Source organism: Camelus dromedarius, chromosome 15 (genome assembly GCF_036321535.1).
Source record: "Camelus dromedarius isolate mCamDro1 chromosome 15, mCamDro1.pat, whole genome shotgun sequence".
NCBI lineage: Eukaryota > Metazoa > Chordata > Mammalia > Artiodactyla > Camelidae > Camelus > Camelus dromedarius.
In genome coordinates, this window is record NC_087450.1 from 48,972,763 (window position 1) to 48,987,520 (window position 14,758).

At 36.7% G+C, this 14,758-nt stretch overlaps 1 long non-coding RNA gene across 2 annotated transcripts in view; it reads left to right on the forward strand.

Moving 5' to 3' along the window:
- Positions 1-14,758, forward strand: part of LOC116157426 (uncharacterized) — a 641,699-nt gene that overhangs the window by 253,333 nt on the left and 373,608 nt on the right. For both annotated transcript variants that reach the window (XR_010384041.1, XR_004141466.2), the window contains one exon: positions 580-798. This is a non-coding gene — a long non-coding RNA (uncharacterized LOC116157426). The remainder of the gene's footprint in view (positions 1-579; positions 799-14,758) is intronic.

Consider the following 14,758-nt stretch of genomic DNA (forward strand, 5'->3'; position numbering starts at 1 on the left):
GAGGCTAGAAGTTTTCTGGTTTTGCCAGTAAAGGATGAAAAAGTCTGTTTAATATAAGGGCAGTGAGCATTAACATGCTCTTTTATTGGCAGATCTAATGTTACATTGCACAACTGTTTTTTACCGTAAATGCAGCTAATATTTTCCTCCCCATTTTCTGTCTTTTATGCTGCATAACTGGTTCCAATCTCAGGGAAGAAAGAAAAGAACAATGTCTACAATCCCCTTAAAGCCCCAGCCACAGACAATGAAATAAGAAAAATAAACTTAGACAGGCAGCCATCAGTTCTAATCCTTACTATAATGCCTATCTCAACCATGATCATGAACTAGTATGGTCATAAACACTGGGCTGCCAACTATGTGATAAAAAAATTGGTCCCTTTACAATAGTTGTAAAAAAATTCCTCTGTCATTAAATTCCTTTACTAAGGTTCCACTGAGACAACTTATCCTTGATTGAAGTTAAGTTTATCTGGAAATTTCCATCTGATGTGGATCAAGGGTATTGTAAGAAGTTGTGGTATATTGTATTATTCCCTAATCTTTGCTGCCATTCTCTCACATTTGTCATTGCAGGGCCCCTCCCTGTGGAGAATGTATTCTGCCTCCCACTGATGTCAAGCTTGGCCCTGTAACTTTGGCCAATGCAAGGCCAGCAGAAGTGAAGGAGGCCACATCTGAGAAGTTTAAAGAGCCACCCCATGATTCCACCATTGTTTCTTTCCCTGTGCAGTGAGAACACATGTCCCAGGTGCAGGCAAGCTGTGATATCAGCCTGGATCCCAGCCAGTGAAGGTAAGAAATAAACCTTTATCCTCATAAGCCTCTGAGATTAGAAGCTGTTTGTTAACACGGCGTAGCCTAGCACACGGTGATTGATACAGATTCAACAGTCGTTATTCACACACACATTTCCTCGCTTTCATCATTCGTGTCTAAGTCCCCTACCACAGTTTGTAAAAAAAAAAAAAAAAAAAAAAGTTACCCTTTACCTTTTCTCCTCCTTATTTTAATTCTTCCTTTAATTTTCTGATTTTCTGCTTCTTTGTTTTCAACCCGATTTTTAAAAAGACCCCACCAGAAATCCGTTCTTATCCAGAGTGTTGTTTTTTTTTTTTTAAGTCCATTTTCCCAAATTGACTCAACCAGGGTGGAGTTTATATCCAACTTATTTAATTTTTGAAAATGTCTATGAGAAATTTTGACATTGAGCAATTTGAAAAATCTTGCTGATAAACATCCTTTGGTGTCTTAGCATTGTCATACCACAGACGAGGAGGAGGACACGCATAAGATTTATATAGCTGACAGATTTCTATGTACTGTGTGCACTACATTTATATTTTCAGCTTAAATCATTGAGTGATTATTTTCTGAAAGAATTTCGTCTTTCTTGGGGGAGGTTGAAAATCATGTCTCCTCGATGATTTATTAAGTGAGTAAGTAAGTGAAAATGAACAGACTGGTACTGATTTTTACCATAGGCAGCAAATTATGAATAATGATTCTTCCATGCTTGAACTCCTTTGCAGTGATTCTGCAAATAATTCTGGTTTTCTCAGGTTGTTTCGGCCAAATGGATTTGCATAGGCAGGAGAGGCTGAAAGGCAGCCGGTTAGGCTTGAAGCACTGTGTAGAGGGGCACGTTAGAATTTTATTAGAAATATGGGCTTACGTGCCATTAGGTGCCCTTTGTTCATCACTGTCACATGCTTGCGGCTCTGTAAGTGAAGGGAAGACTAGAAAACATTTAGATCGTGCAGCAAAAAAACAAATACATGGGTTCAAAGGACTTTTTTAATGTATCTTAAACATCAAAGGGCTTATAATTAAACTGAAGAGGCTTAAGAAGTCTGCGGAATCTAATGCTCTCTGCCCTTATAAATACTGTTGACTGGCATTCCTTAAGAGCAAAACAGTATGCTCCTTTTTTTTCCAAGGTAGCATTTTTAATATATTAGACTTAACCACATGCCATTTCCTTTTTATTAGTTCGAAAGCAGCTGAAATTTGGCAATTTCATATTGTCAAGCATTGTTATCCAACTACAGTCTATGACAAAATGTCCATTTTCAACAGTACATGTTGAAGTCAGCAGGCAAAATGTGCATTTATAGACTTATTGCTATCAATTTTTGTTATATCATAAATATTTCTGCTCTTAAATATCAGAACAAATGTTTCATCTGTTAATGTGACGTCATTTATTAAAATAACTTAATATTGAATACATTCTTTGTTTTCTTAATTTGGTTTTTTGTTGTGGATAGTGGTGGTAAGCTGAATTTTGTTTTTTGCTTTAAAAGGTTGGAGTAAATGCCTCTCCTCTGAATATAGTGTGCATATCATACATTACATACATGGCATAGTTTCCTTTTACAAATATCTCTATGGTTTCTTTACATTATGTCTGTTTTGCTTTCCCAAAGAACTAATTTAAAATAGTATTGCAATTAGTTTGTCAATTATCTTTAATCGTGTTTAAATTAGATAATCAGATTATCTTCATCTTCATATGTCAATGCATGTATAACATTATTTTATTTGCTATAATTTGAATTACTGTATTACTAGTGAGTTCTAATTTTGGGGGTTAATTATCTGTTAATATAGGGGGGTCATTTATTCTATTGCAGTCTCTCATTTTTCCTATGTCTTAATCATTTTGCTACAGATACAGATGCAAAGATGTTTCATAAATGTGAGAAGGGGATGGTGGTGAGGAAAGTCAGGGCACAAGGAGAAGCAAAGGTGACCTGGAGAGAGATGCCTGGGAAGGAGGGGGCGGTCTGAGAGGAGTCCACATGGAATGTGAAACCTCAGAGATGCAAGGAAAGTGTGGAGATGCTTCTGGTCTCTTCTTGCCCGTTAAACTTGCATTCCTGGCCCCACCAATCCCTGAATTTGTTTTCCTTGAAAGGAGAAGGAAAATGAGAGTTTTCTTCTGCTCAGTGACTCTCCTCTAAAAAACCCCCAAATGAGAAAAGTCGTACAGTTAACCTAGCAGAAAAGGCTTGTAATTAGATATCTGAGAACAGCAAAAGGCCCAAAATGGCAATAGTTAGAAGGCACCACAAGGTTCTGCAAGAGGTAAGGGCAGATGGGGTCTCCATGGGTGCTCCTCTAGCTAAGTAGGGTAGCCCTCAAATTGATAGGAAAGAGGCTGCAGTATGGTCAGGAGTGTGTGATGATAAGATGTGTGGTCTGGAGGCACTTAGCAGGGGTACAAAAAGGAACCGGCTATGAGCTGGGCCAAAGCAAAAATAGTGAAGAAGAAAGAGGCAGTGGCTACCATGGACACATGCTATAGCCTCAGGCAAGGTTTCTGGTTTTATCTGGGTTTTTCAGAATCCCATTTGGGGAGATCTATGGAGACACAAAAAGGGAAAAAAAAAAAAAAAAAAAAAAAACAAGAAAAACACAAAAAACCCCCAAGGTTCTGGTCTTTCCAGAATATCCTTAATATTTTAAGCTGTTCATATATATACATTTTTTTTCAATTTGTAGATAGTCAGATTACAGAGAACAGTTATTTTTCTGAGACTTAGACCTGTATAGAAATCTCAAAATATTCTTCTTTTATGCTTTAGCTTCTCATCTGGGAGATTTAAAATCTCTTTTATTCAAACCTTTAAACCAGCTAAATAAAACTTTCGTATTTTTCTCTTTTCTCCGTAACTTGACTTTGTATGATGGAGTATATTCCATATATAGAAAGTTTATAAAATACATAGGTCAATTTTCAAGAAAAATAAGATGATTACCCAGATAGTCAAAGCTCAGTTTAATAAGAAGAGGATCAGCAATAATGGTCAGAGTGGCCCTCTGATTGCATACCGTACTCTCTCCCCCGGGGAACCATTATTCTGGATTCTGTGTTCATCAGTGTCATGCTTTTATTAAAGATAGTCTAACATCTCACACACACTTCAACAACATATGGTAGGGCTGCTTCTTTGATTTGCTTCTTTGCAGCAAAATTATGCTTCAATTATTCATCCATGTAGTTATAAGTCGCTGTGTAGTTGTAGTATGGTTCACAATTTTACTGCTATAAAAATATACTGGAATATATTTGTACATGTAATGATTGATAAGACATTTGGGTTTTTCCGTCTTTTGCTTTTATTAAAATGCGGATGAGGATATTCTTGTACAAGACGCATGCTATGCACAGCCAAGAGTTTCTCTGGAACGTCCATCTAGAAGTGGCAGGTTGGGTGTGTAAGCTGTCAATGTCACTCAGTAATGTTAGATCATTTTCCAAAGAGTTGGGTTAACGTAGGATCACACAGCAAAAAGGGGGTGAGTATATTTTGCTTCAGAATTTCTCCAACATCTGGTACCATTTGCCTTTTTAATGTTTGCCAGTCAGGTAGGTGTGGAATGGTCCTAATTTATTAATCTTTTTATCATGTACCATGTTTTTTATTTAAATATCTCTTATTCTCAATGAGGTAGAGACTCTTCCTCCGTGCTTATTTCCTATTTTCTCTCCTCTTCATGCCTTTTACCCATGTTTCTGCTTTTTGGTATTTTTGCATTGCTTTGGAAGAGTCTATTCAATATAAGAATTTAATAATTATATGCTGTGTAAATATCTTTCCCAATGTAAGGCTTGCCCTTTACTCACCATATGATGACAGAACTTCATATACTTGTGATATTTTCTTTTAATATTCGTTCTTTTTAATGTGTTGCTTAAGAGATTCTTTCCTGTTACGAGGTCATGGCAACATTTGTCTCTGTCCTTTTCTAAAAGTTTTATAATGTTGCTTTACATTTAAGTTTTTAATCTACTTAAAAATTTTTGGTACGGTATGAGGGAGGGATACAAATTAATTATTTTGCCTGGATAACCAATTATTTAAGCACAGTTAGGTAACCTGTCCTTTCTCCACTGATAGAGGGGATCAGCTCAGTTGTAAATCTTATTTGCATATGTGCATGAATCTTAATGACTATGGTTTTTAATGTCTTGCTGTCTGTTAGGGAAAGTCACCTCATCCCACCCTCTTTTAGGAGTGCCTGGCTCTTTTTTTAATCTCTTGTGTTTTCATGTACATTCTAGAATCACTTTGTCCTTTCCATCAACAATTTGTAGGTATTTGACTTGGAATTTCATTGAAATTAAACGTAAATATGGGGACAATTTACAGCCTCATAATATTCAGTCTTCTTGTCCTCTACAGAGTTTTATATCTCTTACTTTATTTAGATCTTCTTTAATATCTTCAAAAGAGTTTGTAATTTTTTCCTGAAAGACTCGCTTTATCTTCTGTTGGTATTATTTCGAAGTCTGCCAAGTTTTTCTTGCCATTGTGAATAGCCTTCTTTCCCCTTTCCGCTCTCAAAGTCTCCCTTTACCAGTTTTACCTTCATCGTCATTTCCATCCAAAAGTAACTACAATCTTTGCTTCCAATGACATATATTATTTTTGACTGTATTTGAACTTTCTAATTGTATTCATGCTGTATGAGTTTTTTGTGTCTGGCTCCTTCTGTGCAGCAGTATATTGCTGCTGGTGAGATTAATACTGAGTAATGTATAAAGTTTATATAATATTCCATTCTAGTAATATATTCAACCTTATTGATGGTCATTGGACTTGTTTCCAGTTTCTGTCTATTAGGGAAAATGCTGCTGTAAACATAACTATACATACTTTCTGATGCACATACGTGTGCATTCCTGTTGGAATAAATGAAAGTGTGGTATCACAGGCTATAGATATGTTCAGCTTTTGTACAGATTGTTAGTTTCCCAAAATGGTTAAATGATTTACTCTGCCATTGTAATGTATGAGAGTTCAAGTTGTTCCTTATTTTTACTACCTCTTAGTATAATAGGCTTTTTTCATTTCTTTTTTTTTTTTCCTGTCGGTGTACAGCTGTATTTCATTATGGTTTTAATTTGTATTTCTCAGATATCTAATGAAGTCAGACACCTTTTCATATGACTGTTAGCTGTTTAATTTCTTCTTTTGTGGAATACCTTGTGAGGTCTTTGACCTATCTTAAAACAAAATTGGGTTGCAGTCATTTACTGACATGCACGAGATTTTTTCACATCTACTTGATGTAAATCCTCTGTCATATGCAATCTAAATGTTGTCTCCCACTTGTGGGTTTGCCTTTCACATTGTTAATGGAGTCTGTCGATGAAGAAAAATTCTTTCACATATTTGTTCCTCACCGTTGTCTTCTTCTAGAACATATTTGGGGCATTTCTTATGTGCATTCCACTTTACTAATTTTCTCTTCAACTATATAAACCATTGTTTTTTGACTTCTCAGTGAAGTTTCCCTCTACATTTGGCCTCAAAACCTAAACATAAAATGTCCTTGCTGTTTTCTTGGGTGTAATAGTTTTAGATTTTGTTTACACTTATACTGAGGGTGTACATTATGAATCCAGGGTTATGTGAAGCTTTCCTGGTAGGCACTTTATCTTGGATGGCCCTAAGCCTTTTCTTCTATCCTAGAAATTTGTGTAAGTGGCAGTTTGGAAGCTCAAAATCTTGAGGGTTTGTCAAAAATCTTTGGAGTAGAAGCTATTTTGAGATACCACTTACTTACCAAAGTTCTGGCTTTTACTATTTTTTTTAAATTGGGCCTCTGCTTATATCTTCAATTTGTACTAGGTCAGCAATGTGTTCTTAATGATCACTTTTCTGTTTTAATCACCATTTTTGCTTTATTTGTTTGTTTATTTATTTATTTTGTAATAAGAAACCCATTTAGGGTATCTGGTCTACCACACAGCTAGAAGAAGTCTAGTTATCTTGATCACAAAGAATTGTGCACATCAAAATAAGTTTATTTCATGTTCTAATTTTGAGAATGAATGGATTTTTTGTTGTTGTTTTTTATCTTATCTATTACTGATGTATAGGAAATTTACTGAGGTTTTTAAATTTGTCTTATGTTCAACTCAATTATATTGTCAGGAATAGTATTTTTAATGGGTTTCTTCACATTTTTTAGTCATAAAGTTATGTTCTTTATAAATATTGATTTTTTTCTAATTTGAAAAAGCTTTTTAGATAATAATTTCTATAATATTAAATAATTTAACCTTTTATGTTTTATCATGGATTTAAATGTTGGCTTTTACTTAGCAGCTTTTCCCATAAGGACTCATAATATTTATGTTTTTGTTTATTCAAATAGAATATTTTAAAAATTTTGTCCAATGCCATTCTGATTCTATTGAAGTGAGAACTTGGTTTTTCTCCCTCTTCACTTCCTCCAGTGAGCTCGATGTAGAAGGTTATTCCTAGAGCACGCACACATATACTGATGTACCTTAAAATAAAGCAAGTGGGCTAACTAAAAGAGTTCTCAATGGCAAAGCTGGAGCCATTTGAACAATAACATAAGTGAAGTAGCACTAGATTATTACCTATAAGATAAAATAAATGCCCATGGGTCCATATTAGTATGATTGACTGAAGAAATTAATACATGAAGAGGAGAGAAATCTCCCATTATGAAAACTTTCAAATAAAGTATGTAGATACTCAACCCTCAGAGAGGGAGCATTACTCCCCACTCTGTAACTTGGGGCTTTGTACAGTGATGTCCATTCAAAGAGTACAGTGTAGAAAATGGAAAATGAGTATAACTTGTGCAAGCTACTTTGAGCAGCAGATGACCGAGGTCAACGTCGACAGTCATAAATCCTGTTGATAGGATGCACCCTTGATAAGGATGTGATGACAATGGCACTTTACCTCTGTTATGTTCCTCCCTAAAGCCCGTAACCCCAGTCTAGCCATTAGAAAGCCATCAGACGAATATTAACAGGGAGGAATCCTATGATGTATCTAATTAGTGCTCCTCAAAACTGTCAAGGTCATTAAAAACAAGGAAACTCTTTGAACCAGTCACCATTCTGAGGAGCCTAAAAAACATGAAAACTAAATGTAATGTGGTATCCTAGATGGAATCCTGGGACAGAAAAAGGACAAGAGGTAAAAACCAAGGAAACAGGAATACAGTATGGATTTTAGTAAACAATCATGTGTCAGTGTTGATTCATTAATTATAATAAATGTGACACACATGGAAGATTTAGCTTTGGATGCGGAGTCTATAGGAACCATCATCTGCACTGTTTTCTTTTTAGAAAAACATAAAATTGCCCTAAAAATAAAGTCTATTAATAAAAATAAATAAAGTAAGTAAAATGTGTAGAGTTGACATGTTTTCAGGAAAGTTGGTGTCAATTCAACTCTGAATATCTCTTGTCTGGAATACATTCCATTCTATATATTTTACATCCTAAATACAGTGATACTTCTTACATTATCAGCGATTGCCTGCAAGTTACCCCAGAACCATTGCATCAGAATGGGTGAGCACTGTCCAATTTCTAGTCCAAGTGAACATCTTTAAAAAAAAAAACTAGGTAATTGAAATAATAATTACCCATCATCATTTATTATAGCCTGTGATGGGAGTTAGTGCTCCAACTTAACAGAAACATGAACTTTTATAAATATTGAATGATAATTAATCAAAATGAAATACTTTGCTCCAAGACATAAACTTTAGTTCTTTAGAAAATTAATTGAATTTAAAGTAGTATTTTTATAGGTTTGGGTAGCTATTCATTAATACCGGGGGACATTTACAATTGCACAACTTTTAGAACATTTAATAGAAATGCAGACATCGAGCTGGGAGAAAGATCATCATGCTTCAGTTCTCTCCTTTACTCCATTAAAGTCAGAGATGAGATGACCTAGCCCAAACTGCTGTATTGTTTGTCCAGAGCACTTAGAATTCATTTTAGTTTTTCACTGCAGTTGAGAATTTGGAGCCGAGAGATTTAGATTTGGGTCCTGAGTGTGTTCCTCACAGGCTATGTGGAGACAACTGGCCCTTTCACTTTTATTTTTCTATATATTAGTTTTCTTCACTATGAAATGAGGATAAGAATGATGATATGATAGTATTCCGTAATGCTGTTTAAGGCTTCAATGACATCATGTACTGGAAAGAAATTTTAAAACTCTAAAGCAGAAGTGTTAAAAGTTTTCTTAATTTTACTGAATCTTCCAGCTCTGATTTTCTCTTTCTAGATGGATAAATTAGAAGCTAAATCAGGAAGCTCAGTCTTACAGAATTTTTTAAATTTACTTTGTATATACTCACGTTTGGATAGATTGCACACTTTCCATCAATTTCTGTGCCTGTTCATTCATTCATTCATTCATTCATTTTTGACCCACTGCTTTTTGAGTGCTTGATTTGGTTAGTAGGCTTTATGGTACTGAGAGCAGGAAAATGTGTTTCCCACAGCCTTACAGTATCTTGACCTTTTTTCCTTATTACAGTTACTCTTTCTTTCAGTGGCTCCTGCACTGATACTTCCCCTTTGTTTTCCTTCTACATCTCTGAATAGACCTTTGCAGTCTTTCCTTCTTCCTGTGCCTTAAAAAATGATGTTACTCTGAATTTTATAATTAGCATCCTTATCTTTTCATTACACATATCCTCCCTGGATAACTTCACTTAATTTCCATGGCCCCAAATTTGTGGTATACATCAGTGAACCTCAAATTTATATCTCTAGCTCGGACCATTCTCTGATGTTTCAGATTTATAAAGCTAACTGCCTACAAGTATTTCTCCCAGAATATCAAATATTCACACTGAATTCAAAATATCCAAAGATAAAGGGTGGTCCCATACTTCCTCTAATTAATTTCCATAACTTTCCTCTCAATTTTCAACTCATACCAATAGATTGTACCTATTAGAAATCTGGAGGTTATCTGAAACATCGTCCTCTCTCAACATGCCCATTTCCAACTGTGAAACCCATCCCACTGAGTTTACTTCCCAAGTAACTGTTCCCTCCATCCCCTTCTCTGCATCTCTACTTTCTCTGTGTTGGCTAAGTTTTTCATTCTCTCTCTCTTCCTTTACCATAGTCTGATCTCAGGTGCTTGTGTTCGGGTAACTCCTTGTTGACATTCACACTTTCCTCACGTTTCTAAATTACAGGCATGCCATGTGACTTTTCTGCTTAAAACTGTCCAGTGACTCTCAGTTTATAACATACACATTAAAGACCAGGCTTCCTAGAAAGCCATCGAGGATCTTCATGATCTGGCCTCTGAGAATCTTTTCAACCTCATCTTTCTCCAGTTCCCCACACTGGATGTTTAACTTCGCAACTGAAAATGCCCTTTAATAAATGTTCACTCTGTGTAGAATGCCTAATTTAGTTCCTCTAATGCGTTCAAGACCCAACTCAGATGTTACTCATTGTAATTGCTTCAGAGTATAGCAGTACACATATCTGATAGTTTGTCATAGTAATGAAATTAGTTTATATATATATATACATATATATGTATGTATGTATGTATGTATGTATATTTCCATCACTAGGCTGAAATACACCTTACTATTCTATCAGGTAGAATAGTCATCCACTCTTGGGAATTCACTTGGTAATATTAAGTTAAAAAGTATAAAGTAGCAGAACATTCACTTTCATGCATGGCACGTGAATGGTGCTAAGGTAATTAATAAATATCTAAATTGGTGTGAATTGGGTTTTTTTTCACATTGGACTATACTTGACTGTCATTGTCAAAACAGAATTAAGTAAAAATCAGTCAGTATTTGGTAGGAATCCTTGGCTCAAACTACCTTCCGATAAAAGGGAATTTTTAAAATTTGATAATAAGTTGAAACATTCTTTTCTGAAAGCGTTTCTTTAAGTGTTGCTGACACATTTTTCCCGTGACGTCTTCTCAGGAAAACGTCTGGTCACTAGTGTTACCACAAGGAGGTGGTTGTTAAGGTTGGGTCGTGTTAATGAACCTGTAAGCACATTCTGCATCTGGCAGACATTCCAAGGAGAAAGCCAAGCAGATGGCTAATTTAATATAATCTAAGCGACTTTGGATCAGATAAAGCAATGGAATTAACAGCACTTTAACTCCACATACATCAGTTCCCAGCCATTCCTACCATTTCATTTCAATAGGCACTTCTTCAGGATGAAAATCAATGCTAATTGAAAGCTCATATGGTTATGTTTATGTCTGTAAAATGTGTGGTTAAATAGCATATTAAAAACATGTGGGCATGAATATTAGGATTGGGAAATGGATTTAATATAGAATAAATCACAGTGCCCTTAGAGTTGCTTTATGGATTTTAAATCACAAATTGTATTTTATCCATTTTGTCTACTATATTAATCTCAATTTCATTCAGACTCTTTCCATTAGATCCATTGGGATTTATGGTTGATGCATAGTGACTTTCAACTTGCTATCCTGTGGGGTAAGATGCATTTCTGTGTGTGTGTGTGTGTGTGTGTGTGTGTGTGTGTGTGTGAAGAGAGACAGAGAGTGGGAGGGAGACTGATTTCATTTTGTTATTCTGTAGTTTTTTTTGTTTTTAATAAACTGTACTTGGTAAAGAATATTTTAACCTTATTTTGTAAAAAGAGATTCATGTGCAACAGGAAGCTACAAATAATTAGTCAGTAGTTAGCAAAGTAATCCCAGAATTGATGTCTTTAAGCTGCAGTAGAAGAACATGGATATTATAGTTAGAAAGACCAGTGGTCAAATTTTGGCTCTATAGCTGGCCAATTATGTAACTTGTATAATTATTTTAATTTTGCTCAGTCTCAGGTTTTGTATTAGTGAAGTGAAGAAGGCAGAAACCAACATTATGGCTCTGGAGGGGACTATATGATATGATGCTTGTAATTCTTGAAACACAGTATGGCAGGTACTCGGTAACTGTAAATCACTGTTTTCATTATCTTCTCACCATCATCACCCTCATTCTTTAATTGGCGTATTGAGTCAGCATTCATCTACTCTTTGCAAGGAGCTATAGTAAACACTAGTAACAGAAAGATAATGCAAAGGTGGAGAGGTAATGGAGTGATGGGAACAAGCACATGGACTTGGAAGCCAAACTGCCTGGGTGCACATCCCAGCATCACCGCTTAGTCCTTCTGTGCCCTCGAGGACTCCCTTGGCTTTAGCCCTTCCACACTAAGATGCAAGTCGTACCAGTACTTACCGCATAGGGTCATTGCTTTAAGATGTTAACATATGACTCGAGTGTGAACCATTTTTGTAGTGCAGTGTGGATTACAGAAGTGTTGGGGAAACATTAGAGGTAATGAAGAAGGATTTTCACCATCTTTAGAAAGTTATAAATATTTGTTTAATAAATGAAGAGTAAATTCATTTCCTTCAAGGAACGCAGAGTCTAGTAAAGAACTTGATAATCATACAGATCACAGTCAAAGTCTCTTTCTTGTGTATGTTAAATAGGGTTAGGTTTATACACGGCCCCTGCCCCCTTAGAGGGATTTGTGAGAAGCAAGCAAACATTAATGAAATATGTGTGGTGACTTCGTAATTAATTACTGTGCTGGAGACATAGACTTTTGTCTTTGGATAACTCAGTGAGAAAAGAGGTCTGCCTTACAGACTATTAGGAAACCTAGCTGATGCCATGATCCTTCCTGGCCACCTGGCCATAGGTGATGGTGTTTTGCACTCGTGGTCTAAATGAGTACAGATGAGTTAGAAAGCCCCCTCCCTCTACGTTGCACAGTCCCTTCCACTTCAGCAACTCTTCTCCCATCACTGATATCTCACATCAAAATAAGCGAGAGGACGTATTATAAGGAAATACAGGAGCGGGCCTGCGAATATGGCCTGAATTCTCAATTCACAGGTGACTTTATTACTTTCTTATAGGACCTCGACATTGTGTAATGTGCAGTACTCAAATTCCTAGCATTAGAGATTTTCCAAGATGAGGAGCTGTTAACCCTTAAACTACTCGTGGTATTACTTTGACCATATGTACACACACACACATGTGCGCGTGCGTGCACACAAGGATCATCTAAGTATGCACCAAGCATAGGGAAAGACAGTCACAATAGAAACAGAACTTGCCTGTCCTATACGGCCCCCTAGCATGGAAGTGACAAGAAAGACCACTTTCCACTTTTCACACAGATGCACTAGGTCAGTAGCTCTACTTTCAAATGGCAGACTTTGTACTTTGTTTTCCTTGTGTCTCTATTGGGCTCTCCCAGGAAACACAGGAAACGTCGTCTCTTCACTTATTCCCAGCTGTGGTCCGTGCTTTGGCAGTCTCTTCCTGCTGTGTTCTGCCACCTGTAATTCCCCCTCGTGCAGGTATCTGTCTGCAGAGGTCCGCTGTACCCCCAGTTCCTTCAGGTCACCCATGTGGTTGTCCCACTTCTAATTTCAAAGGTCCTTTGACTTATCTGCTTTATTTACCCCCTTTCTGTCCAATGGGGGAAATGCTCTTTTTGAATTCAGATCTCAAGCAGAGTGCATTCAGCTTCTAGATGATACGGTATTTTGTTCTTTGTCATCCCAGCCCCTCTTTCCCACACGTTAGTGTGCATTCTCTTAGACTCTTGTTGCCATGTTTAAATTTCTGCTCTGCCGTGGCTTTATTGTCTTTTTTTATCTTTTCAAACTCCAGTTGAAAACAAGTTTCACATGTTTCTTTCCTCCACAGAAACTCCAGGACCATGAAAATCAGAGAATGTGACAGGACACCTGTGTAAATGTCACAGGCTATTTTACCATGGTTATTGACTGGGAGACATAAATCATTCTAAGGGGCCACCTGCTAGCTAACTCCATGGGGCAGTGTACAGAGATATGTTGCTGCAAACACAAATGCAAGATAACGCAGCACATCCTTGCATGCTAAATGGACCAACAGAAAAATGCACTTAAAAAAAAAAAAAGTTGGGAAGAAGAATGCAAGGCAAGGAGTTTCAACCATTCACATCAGGAACTTGCTTTGAAGTTGAATGTCCAAAATAGCTCATCCCAAAGCCATTGGAGCTCTTCCTTTTGTAAGCACCCCTAATGTAAAAGAAGTATTAATGAGCAAGAAAACAGTGTGAGAAGGCACAATGGTGGGTGAATTATGGGGCCAAATCTGTGGTTTTAGATCCTATTTAAATCAAGCCAACAACTACAGTTGCTTGCAGTTAAACATGTCCTAAAAGCCTCTGCATTCCGGGGTCCCTCCTTACCCCTCCAAACCAATCTTCCACAGCACTCACTCACCCTTCTCGGGCTCAAACATACTGGCCATCGTTATGTTTCTCAAACACGGTATTTCCTTCATCCCCGACAGCTGTAATACATGCCCTTAGCTCAGTCATTGTTTTCTTGGGGAAATGTTCCGAGACCCTCTGGCTACACCATGTCCCCCAATCAAATGCTTTCATAGTGTGACACATCTCAGCTGTTGTATTTGGTATTTCTGCCATTTTTTGTTTACCTTGGGATACCTTGATTAATATCTCTGTGCACCTGTAGAGGGTAAGATTCATCAGAGCAAGGGTTCCATCTCTTTTTCTTACTGTCTGTGCTTCATCCCTGACCCAAGTGTCTGGCACATCGTAGGCATTAAATGAATATTTGTTGAATGAATTCCTGGCAGATATTTTCTCCCACTTTTCTTTTTTAATGTTTTTGAGCTTTGATGCTGTGGCTGAGGACGTTCATGTCCTGGTACGTATCTTTTTTCATGTAATTCCTGTGTTACTTTGAGACTTATTTTTTGGTTAGTCAGAGCCCTGGTAGTCTGAGAAGCTATAATTTTGGAAATTCCTTCATTGGAAAATGGAGGGGATTCTGATTAACAAAGAAAAGGAACACGGATTCTACAAGAAAGTTTAGAATAGATCTGTGAT